The sequence below is a fragment of the Phoenix dactylifera genome, chromosome 5, assembly GCF_051530095.1.
Source record: "Phoenix dactylifera cultivar Ajwa chromosome 5, Ajwa_hap1_PhDact_Kaust_v1.1, whole genome shotgun sequence".
NCBI lineage: Eukaryota > Viridiplantae > Streptophyta > Magnoliopsida > Arecales > Arecaceae > Phoenix > Phoenix dactylifera.
In genome coordinates, this window is record NC_143194.1 from 35,071,150 (window position 1) to 35,081,095 (window position 9,946).

A 9,946-nucleotide genomic window follows, 5' to 3' on the forward strand; every position below is an offset into this window, starting at 1 on the left:
TGGGCTGGAATGATTCTAAGCCTCTCGTACTATTAAGGTACGGGAAACTATTAGATAGACTGAGTCTACCACGTCACGCTCAACTAGGCCAATGAAAATTGGCCACATCACCCACCGACAGCTGCTTCCCCTAAACGCGAACCATGGTTAATTTAGGAAAAGAAGAAGAAGAAGAAAAAAGAAGAAATCGCTGATGAAACCCCATTCGCCCCAAGTCCCCGTTCGTCCCTGTCTATTCGATCGCCCTGCTCCCCGTTAGTCCCATACGAAGCCTCCCGCGCCGGCGAAGACCTCGGAGAGGAGGAAGGTGGTGAGGGAGAGGTGACCCAGGTTTTATTTAATCAGCAAACCATGAAGCATGGAAGTTGGTACTTTTGGCTGAATAGCTAGACGGCAAGTTTCCAATGGATAACGACCAAGTATTTCTTTTGCACTGAGCGTATAGAAAGTTTCTATGTGCTTGGCATCGAAAAATTGATTATGTGCTTGGCATCCAATTCTATAGATCATCTGATCATACTGTTTTGTCCCTTCTAAATTTCTCTCTCTGGAACCACATCCCAGCAACAGGCAATATCAGATGGATTAGAGTTTACACTATCAGAGAGACTTTGGCTATGGTCCTCCATCTCTCCACAGCATTTGTCTTCCCATCAACCTGGCCTGCCTTCTTCTCTTCATGGCTATATGCTGGACTCGTGGAAACAGAGAAATGGATCGCTGGAGTTTTCCTTCACTAATCCAGGAACTGATTAGCAATTTTCGATGGGAACCGGGAAAAGCTGATGAGCCCCTGGCCCCAATATTTTAATAAAATAAAGCTCTCTATCTTTTACCTAGGCTTATAATAAGATATTCTTTCTTTCTTCCTAGCCTTAGCTGTTTTCTCCTCGCAGCAACCGCCAGCCCCCTCAGTCCTCTCTGGGGTCTTCGCAGCGTGGGAAGCTTCGTATGGTATGATTTTTTTTTTTTTAACTAAGACGGATACATCATACATAGCGGACATGAATACATCTAAAAAAATAAAAAAATAAAAAAATAACAAATCTCGAAGTATACTAGATAATCCTCTCTCCTCCAGCCAAGAGTCTCTCCAGAATGGTTAGTCATACAAGAGGCTATCCAATCTACTATCTCGTTGGCCTCTCGATATACATGCTTAGCCTGCAAGGTCATCCCACCACTCACCATAGCCCAAATATTCCTAAACAGCGGATGGTAATCGTCAACCCCTCTCACACTCTGCTGGATCCAGCCAATGACTGTAGTCAAATCGCCCTCAGGCACTATAGCATTGGCTTGCAACGCGCACCATGTATAACTCAAGCCAGTCCAAGCTGCTCTCAACTCCACCCTCGAAACAGAGATGTCGAAGATCTGGCAACCACCAGCCGCAATCACCTTGAAGTCGAACCCCTAATGATGAAGTCAGCCCCTCCCCTACTTCTGTCATCCAATATACATCCGTTAAAATTAACTTTGAGGAAGCTTGGAGGTGGGGCTCACTGGTGAAGAATACCATGATTAGTGCTGAAGGAAGGGAGCAGTTGTATGTGGGCGACATGGCCAATTTTCATTGACCTAATCTATAGATGACGTGGTTGACCCAGTCTACCAAATAATTTCATACTTGTTTGTCTCTTTTTAAAATGCAGAGGGCGGTGACACCCATGTCCAGCTCCACATCAGCGATAGCCTATAACTGTAACTTGCTTGTCTCTTTTTATAGCTCTTCGTGCATTTGAAGGCCCCAACAGGGATGAATCTATCTCTGAATCCTTTAAAGATGTGTTTGGTTCGCAGCCAGAATCAAAATTTAAATTGGAATAGATTGAAATAATAATCAGAATAGCCATATTCTCTAGATAAATTTGATTCATGTCTGCAATCGAAATTGAAATAAAATTTGAATACCAAGAAAGAGGATCCCGGTCACTAGATCCGTTGACGGGTCTTTGATAGCTCGGAACACTTGGGGTTCCTATCCTGCCCTGGCAGTACCTCGATTGGTATTTTTCATCTAAGAGCCCCCACCCCCGAGTTTCCTCAAGGTCAACTTCGATGCGTCCGTTTTGGATGGTGGTGCGAGGGGGGTGCATGTTTTGTTATTCAGGATCCGGACGCTCGGGTTGTGGCCGCTGGGGGCTAGCAGTTATTCGACACCTCAGTTTCTGGTGCGGAGCTAAGAGCTGCGTGGGCAGGCCTTCGTTACGCCAGGCGCGTCTTACGAGTCACCTCTATTATTCTGGAGGGCAACTCGGCTACAGTCATTAGTTGGATCCAGGGAGCCCTAGGGGTGACTGCAGTGATCATCTACTGCTCCGTGATGTCTAGGTTATATTGAGGGAGGGGGGCCATCTAGGCTAAACACGTATTCCGAGAAGCCAATGGGGCTGCGGATTGGGTGGTTGCTTATGTGCCCTATCACTCCGGAAGAACTCTGTGGGCTGGAGATGGGGAGGTGCCCAGAACACTTCGAGACATTTTGTTTTCTGATTTTATTGTATGTATTCGTACTCGTCGGGTACGATTTACCCGTCTTAGCAAAAAAAAAAAAAGGAGTTTCCCGGAAAGGTACAAGCTAATGTTTGAAATGAGACAAATGGCTTTTTTTTTTTTTTTTTGAGTGTAGGAAATGAGACCAATGGTGTAACCGCATGTGCAACAAATAAATTTTCATGATTTTTGTAAACCTATTTGATCTGGGAGCTTATCGGCCTGGCACTCGCGTGATATCCTACCACTCTAGTCACATTTTCAAAGAAGAAGAGTTTCAATGATAAGAATCCGAAAGGTCTCGGACTCTTTGGCCACGGCTATCTACTAAGCAATCTGGAGGAAATATATCAGAGATTCTTCATAAGGAAGAAGAGCTGATCCATCTTGGTGGTCCTTTCGAATGTCTCTGGGATTTTTCAGGGATTGGGGTGAGAAAATAGCACTTTAAAATAATTAAAAAAAAAGGAAGAGCTGGTTTCAACTAGGTTTATTGTAAACTTTGTATTTTGTTGTAATTTGACACCCTGATCAACTATTTCTAGCTAACCTTTTTTCTTCTTGTTTTTCCTTAATAAAATATAGGGAGGTTTTCCCCCTCTATTTACATCAAAAAATTATTCTTTGATTTCTTGCTATAGAAATGGAAGACAAGTAATCCATGATTATCTTAGGCTCACAGCAATTGAATCCATAATCCACTGCAGAACTTGTATCCTTTTCATGTAAATCTACAAATGCATGGACACACCCAATGTTGATGCAGTCTAAAATGGCAATCTCAGGATGTTCAGCAAAGGTGATAGTAGCTTTTAACTTTTCAATTAATCGCAAAAGCTATTGTTTAGTTCCTTTTTTTTTTTTTTTGCGACAACGGATGACTCATACAATTCTAGTATGAATACATCCAAATGGTATCAAAGTGGATGAATACCTTTCAACTAGCTATTTTGGATGAGGTCCTAATTTGTTACAAATGGTATCAGAGCGGACCTAGCTCATAACTTATATAGACTAAGAAACATTACAACACCAGCATATTTGAGTGAGCTGATTATGATGTTTGTGATTAGATTTGAATGATATGGAGCCTTAGTCTGGCAAGGATACCAGAACTTAAACGAAAAAGGTGATGATCCGTGCGAACGTGTGTTTAGTCCTACATCGATTCATATATCTTTTACTTGCGGTTTGTGTCACTACTGATCAAGTTTCTCCTTGCACTTAGTCCTCTATCAAACATGCTTTAGTAACATCAATTGTGCTATGAGATGAAGGATGAGTCTTTTTTTTTTAATGATTTTTCTTAGTTACTGCAGCACCGAACTTTCCTACATTTACTGGTTGTCAAGGACTTCCAGGAGTTGCAGTAGATTTAGTGGGAACGCTAGACAAGGGATGGAAATGACAATGCCAAATCTTGATGGTTGTTACCTTCTCAGTTCTCACCTACTTGCGTTGAACTTGCAAGCTAGCTAGGTGAGGTTTTGTTACAAGAATGCCCTTCTAAAAGCCATATGGTCCCAGCTTTCATGGTGATCAAAATCTACGACATCTCGATTCTGTAATGAGCTGAAGTTGGAATGAAGGGGCGTTGGGTTCGCCAGTCAAATTAAGTGGTTGGGTCAGTGTGCTTTATTAATTAGGCGGAAACTTCCAAAGTTAAAGAGTTGATCTCCCCTTGGCTCTCCATAACATCCGGAAAATAAAAAAAGGCGAAATAAGAGAACTGGTCTTTGGACTTTTGCTTTAGAATAATCTCTCGAGGAAGGTTGGTGAGCAACAACCAGTTTGAATAACACAAGAGACAAGACAAAAAAGAAGATGACCATTTAGACCGAAATATATATATATATATACATACTGCCGTATGGCTCACCAAATACGTACTGAATAGTTAAGTTGGCTTACCAATGGCAGGTTGCTACCGAGTACCCACCAATTCAATGCACGCATCCACATGCATGAGGTTTTAGGCTTTCTTCTAGAAGCATCAATGTCTCACATGTTGATGTAGGCCAGACTTTTTTTTTTTTTTTTTTTAATGGACAAGCTGAATATGTGAAATTTTTTTAATACTAGAATTAAAGAGTGTGAAGGCAGGATTCGAACTCAGGATCTTTATTCTGATACCATGTTAAAATCATCACTTATTTCAAATGCTTAAACTAATAGAATGAGATAAATTTATTTATATATTTTATATTTTTTATAAGTACAAGACGTTTACAAAGTTTGTTGCGAAGAAAACAAAACTAATCATCGAACTGCACCCACAAGAAAAAATATATATATATATATATATATATATATATATATATATATATATATATATATATATATATATATATATATATATATATATATATATAAGCTGCAGGGTGAACGGAGAAACGTCATCAGCAATGTCTCAGTAAGCATGCACGCTGTTCCAGAATCCGGTTTGAACGGCGGCGAGATCCGGCCGGCCCGGCGGAGAAAATGAAATCAATGGTTTGGAACGGTTCCGAGCTGAACTACTCATCTGCCGTATGGACACCGGGGAGGTGCAGTGTGGAGCTCCCTACATCGATAGTAACCGGACATTGTACGTCGGAGATGACGATCGAGCTCCACCAGTTTCAGTATATATATATGGACTGTGGGGAGGTATCGTAAATCTCCATGGTGTAGATGCTGAAAGTGTCCCTTGAACCATCGTGAGTCTTGGAGTGGACGAGTCTTCGGAAACTGCTGACCATGCCTATCTCCGTCCCCTCGTTCCAACCATGGGTGGAAGACCGCAAAGGCTAATAGAGACTCGGCATGACAGTCCGCCGGGATCTCCGTGGTCTTGGATCGTCCAGGAAACTAGGGTGGAGTTGAACAGGCCAGGGAGATGAACTGGGATGTCTCGACGGCTTTGAGCAGCTTGGATCTTGCAGGAAGTCTACAAGGAAACAGTGCAGGCCAGAACTTTTATAGTATCAGGATTCCCAAACATCAGTTACTGTATACTTCTTTTTCTTGTCCAAGTATTGCAATCATCTGTGACATAGATTAAACAATATAATTACAAAGCAAAGCTTTGTGCTATTTAGGCTTGAATCGATCATATGAGAAGGATGCTCAAACTGAATATAAGCTTAGCTATAGCTGATCAAGTTTGGTTCATGTGTCATGAACCTCATAGACAATTAAAAAAAAATTGAGCCTTGGCTAAATCTAAGTTGCTGCTTATTTTTGTGACTTGAAGCTCGAGTTATTAGGAAGAGTACATCACATGAACGTGAAGCTTCAGCTTGATCCATTGATATGGCGTAAATTTGACCTGCATATCATGGGCCAATATATGGCCTAGCAAGAAGCCAATTTCAGTGGAAAGAGGGATCTAGATAAGGAAAGCCAAGAGTCCAATTCCAATGAGATAAAGGCTCAAGACCTTAGGTATATAGGAGACACAAGTTATTCTACATCATGCTTTTTTTTTTCTCTCTTGTTGTTCTCAATATCTCGTCAAATTTAGACATCGGAGGATCCGGTTGGAGCCGAAATCAGGAACTCTCTACGACAGATCGGTGCTTCATCTTCCACCGCATCAACCAATTAGTCCTCGTCTCCTTTGCTTCTCTTTCTCCTTATGTCCAGGTTGATGGGTGCTATCTAGGCCTCCACCATCATTGATCTAAGTCTAAACAAGTCTTGGATGCTTCTAATGCAACGAGAAGGGTGAAGTGATTTGATTACTAGGATTACACTTCAAAGATCAATGCATAAATTGAAGTAACCTTTCATTTGGGGAAGGAAGTTCTCACCAAGTAAGTTTATTAATATGTTAAAAAGGCTGACCCGATGCAAAGTATTAGGCACATATATATAAGATATAACCTTTAGTCGTAATTCAAGTTTTTAAGCCGGTATACAATCGTACTCAAAATAGAACTTAATAATAAGGAACACACTAAAATTATTTCACTACAAATATAGAAAGTTGGCTAACTTTTGATACTATCTTCAATTAAAAATTTATAGGAAAATCCAGATGTTTCTATGAAAAATTTATAGAAAATCCAAATTTTTCCTATAATTTTTCATTAAAGGCAATTGAATTTTTGTAAAGCTTTTATATTTGTAATAGAGTAATTCTATTTATTTTTTATTATTGGGTCTTGTTTAAAGTATGATACTGTACCAGATTTAATGCTCGAATTAAGTCTAAGGGTCATATCTCAAATATATGTCCAATATATTATATGAGTGTAACCTTTTTTGACATATTAAAATATTCTTGGAGACGGCTTCCTTCACCAAACAAAAGGTTCTTTCAATCTATGCGTTGATCCTGGAAGACAATCCTGGTGATCAAATTGCTTTTTACACCTCTTGCTGCATCAGGCTTAACAAATTTGCAGCCTAATATATTGAGACATAAAACTAGAGTTGCCTAACGCTTGCCTTGTCAAATTCACAATGGCCTTAAATCTAACTTATAAGTATCAATGGAGCACAAGGAACAAGAATAGGTCCAACTGCCATCTTCCTCCTCCGGATTCATGCCTAATCTATATATCTTGAAGGACCACATCACATCATCACCGGTGAGACTTCATCGTGGGCGAACTCGCACCCCCTTCGCACAATGTTTAAGTAGTTTGCACTGTTTCTCAAACATATCCTTGATTTCAATGGGTTGAAAAGAGTCGGGTTGAAATGAGAAACGCTTTCGTTAAGCTGTGATCAACTCGTTGTTTGATGAGCAAACTCTGATCTCTACCCGATTCCACTTAACAATAGAAGGTTTACCCACTGAAGGAGAACACGGGGTTACATTTCCACCCAACCTTTTTCTTCTGGTTTTCCCACTGCTTTGGCCCAGCAGTCCAGATGCAGAAGACATGAATGTGATGGAGAGACAAAACGCAATGATCTTTGAAATCAAGAGCAGTCACCATCATATTGTCGCGTCTATTTGAAAAAGAGCAAGAGAAAAAATAGGCACCTGAAAAGAAGGCAAAGCCCCGAATGTGACGTGTCAATACTTCATACTTGTCACTGGATTTCCCTCTCTTTTTTTCCCTATAAAAAAGAAAAGGAAAAACACTTTTTAACGAGAACCAGGTTCTCCTCAGATTGACTACTTAATTGGACACGTTTCCTCCTCCAGTTTTTCTCTCTGAATTTTAGGCTGCCCATCATTCCCAGAATTTTAAATGTGAGCCAAAATGACCTGCTTCTCCTCTATTCTGGGCTGCTGGTGCATAAAAGGAAGAGAATTTAGTTGGATAGGATACTTCCACAAGATATCTCAAAGATAATGATTTCCTCTCTTCTATGTGCAAAAGAAATTTTGGAAATTCTATTCTCAGTATACAATACCCAACTCAAAGATGATATAAGATTGCACTTCTTAATCACCTTTAACCAAGAATCTACATCTAAAAAGATGAAATGTAGAAAGAAGGTTTTAAAGAAGGAAAGTTATAAAATAGAAAATTAGAAAGAGAAAGCAAGCCATCTCGAGTTTTTATGTTCCGATAAATTTATAAGAGCCTAAAGAGTGCATGCGTACAAAATTTATATGATTTTTTTTAATATTGCAAAAGTTTTCCTTGGCTAATAACTACCTAAGAGTTTTAAAAGTTTTAAAATTTGAGATAACATAATTTTTATTAGAAGTAAATACTTAATGGAGTCTTTTTAACCATTATTATTAGGGAAGAGTATTGTATGGATGTGCTTTCCCGCCACATTCATCGATTTGATAGCATAAATTTTGTATAGAAAAGAATGAGCCCTTGCTTTAGCAAAAAAAAAAAAAAAGGATGAGCCCTCTATTTTTTTTATTTTTTTTGGTACAATGGCTGCAGCCAACGGTGTCGAAAGAAAGAAGATGGCGTAGAGGTGGACGGACAGCTACATAACACGCCCAAAGGACTTTTCTCGAATGTTGAGCAGTAAGGAAGGCGACCCAGTCCGCGGCTCTATTTGTCTTCTGGTATACACGAACGGTCTGAAAGAAGCCACAATCTCTCACCAATCTTCTGAGGATGTCACTGAGCAGTGGGTGTATGTCCATCCCCACACCGGTCCTCGTACTAGGTTCGTGGCCTGAGTTCTTCCATCTGCTATAAAAGTTTCAGATCATTGGGAAGACTATTTACATGAAACAGAATTCAACCGTTGATTGGTCTCAATGGCTAATGGTCGAGTATGACATAAGCTGGAAGATGGCCTTGAATTTGCTCAATGACCGACTGGTCTGCCATTTGCCGCAACAAGCATCTTCTAGCTTTCTCTACAGTTCGGAAAAAGATCAAGAGTTTGAACGCGATGCCGACAGACGACTAATCTCAGAGATCCTTCCCAAGTTTTCGTTTTTGTGCCGATCCTTTTCCCTGCCTAGCTTTCTTTGTTTGGTTTCTGATCTTTGTCAACCTGCAGCACCCGGCAACAATGTTTCAGGAGATGATTTGGCTAATTATCGAGTAAACTGCTACGCATTTCTATCACGCTGCCGCTTTCAATCATTTTCAGAGTTTTCATATATTCTGATTGCTTGAAGGCTGGCTGTCGTTGCTACTTTGTGCCTCCACCTACTTTTGTTAGATCTGAAACCTAACAGGTCTCTGTACATTGTTTCTTTCTTTCACGGAAGTTCTGACATTTGTACATATTTTCATTCAATAAAATTTTCAGCGGTTAAGCCTCCCCTTTCCATCAAAAATTTATGACATATGCCGAGCAGATGGTTTAAGGCTTTCAAACAAATGTCTCGATTCCTTTTCCTCAATCCAAAGACTTTTGAGACTGATCCCTCCTCCGGTTTCACATGGTGACTGATTTCCGGCCATACTCCACATGTGTGATTAGGCTTTTTTTTTTTTTTTTTTTTTGTGATAAAACGGCATTTCATATGGCTCTTACGTAGGTACAGTCTGCTAAATCAAGAGAAAGAAAATGATACAAGAAAGAAGGTATATCGGCTATACTCATATAGATGAACTCTTCAGAGTGCCGAGCAACAAAGAAGACAACTTAGTTTGTAGCTATGTTCGCCTCCTAATACACATATGCTGCCTGAAAAGAGCCCAAATTTTTGACCAGCCTACGGGTCTCGTGAAATACTGGGTGACCATTCCCATACCGACCCACTCCCAAAATTCCTGGCCTTCTACCACATAAAATCTCATGCCCAAGATAGGCTTCGAAACTCTTCTAGGTGGTCGTATACTGACGTGCTCATACAGAACGAATCTGTTCAGCCCAGGACAAGACTTCGGTGCGCGGCAAGTCTGGGCAAGACTACTCTGTTTTCCTCGTCTTCCACTGAATACAATGATGCCATCATGACGTAGCTGTAGAAAAAGAATATTCTGTACTGCGCACACCTCAAGATGACATCCAAATATACTTTCAAAGAAGCTTGAGTATATATCTACGTGAAAAATTTATTGGGTTGGGATTTTTCCCT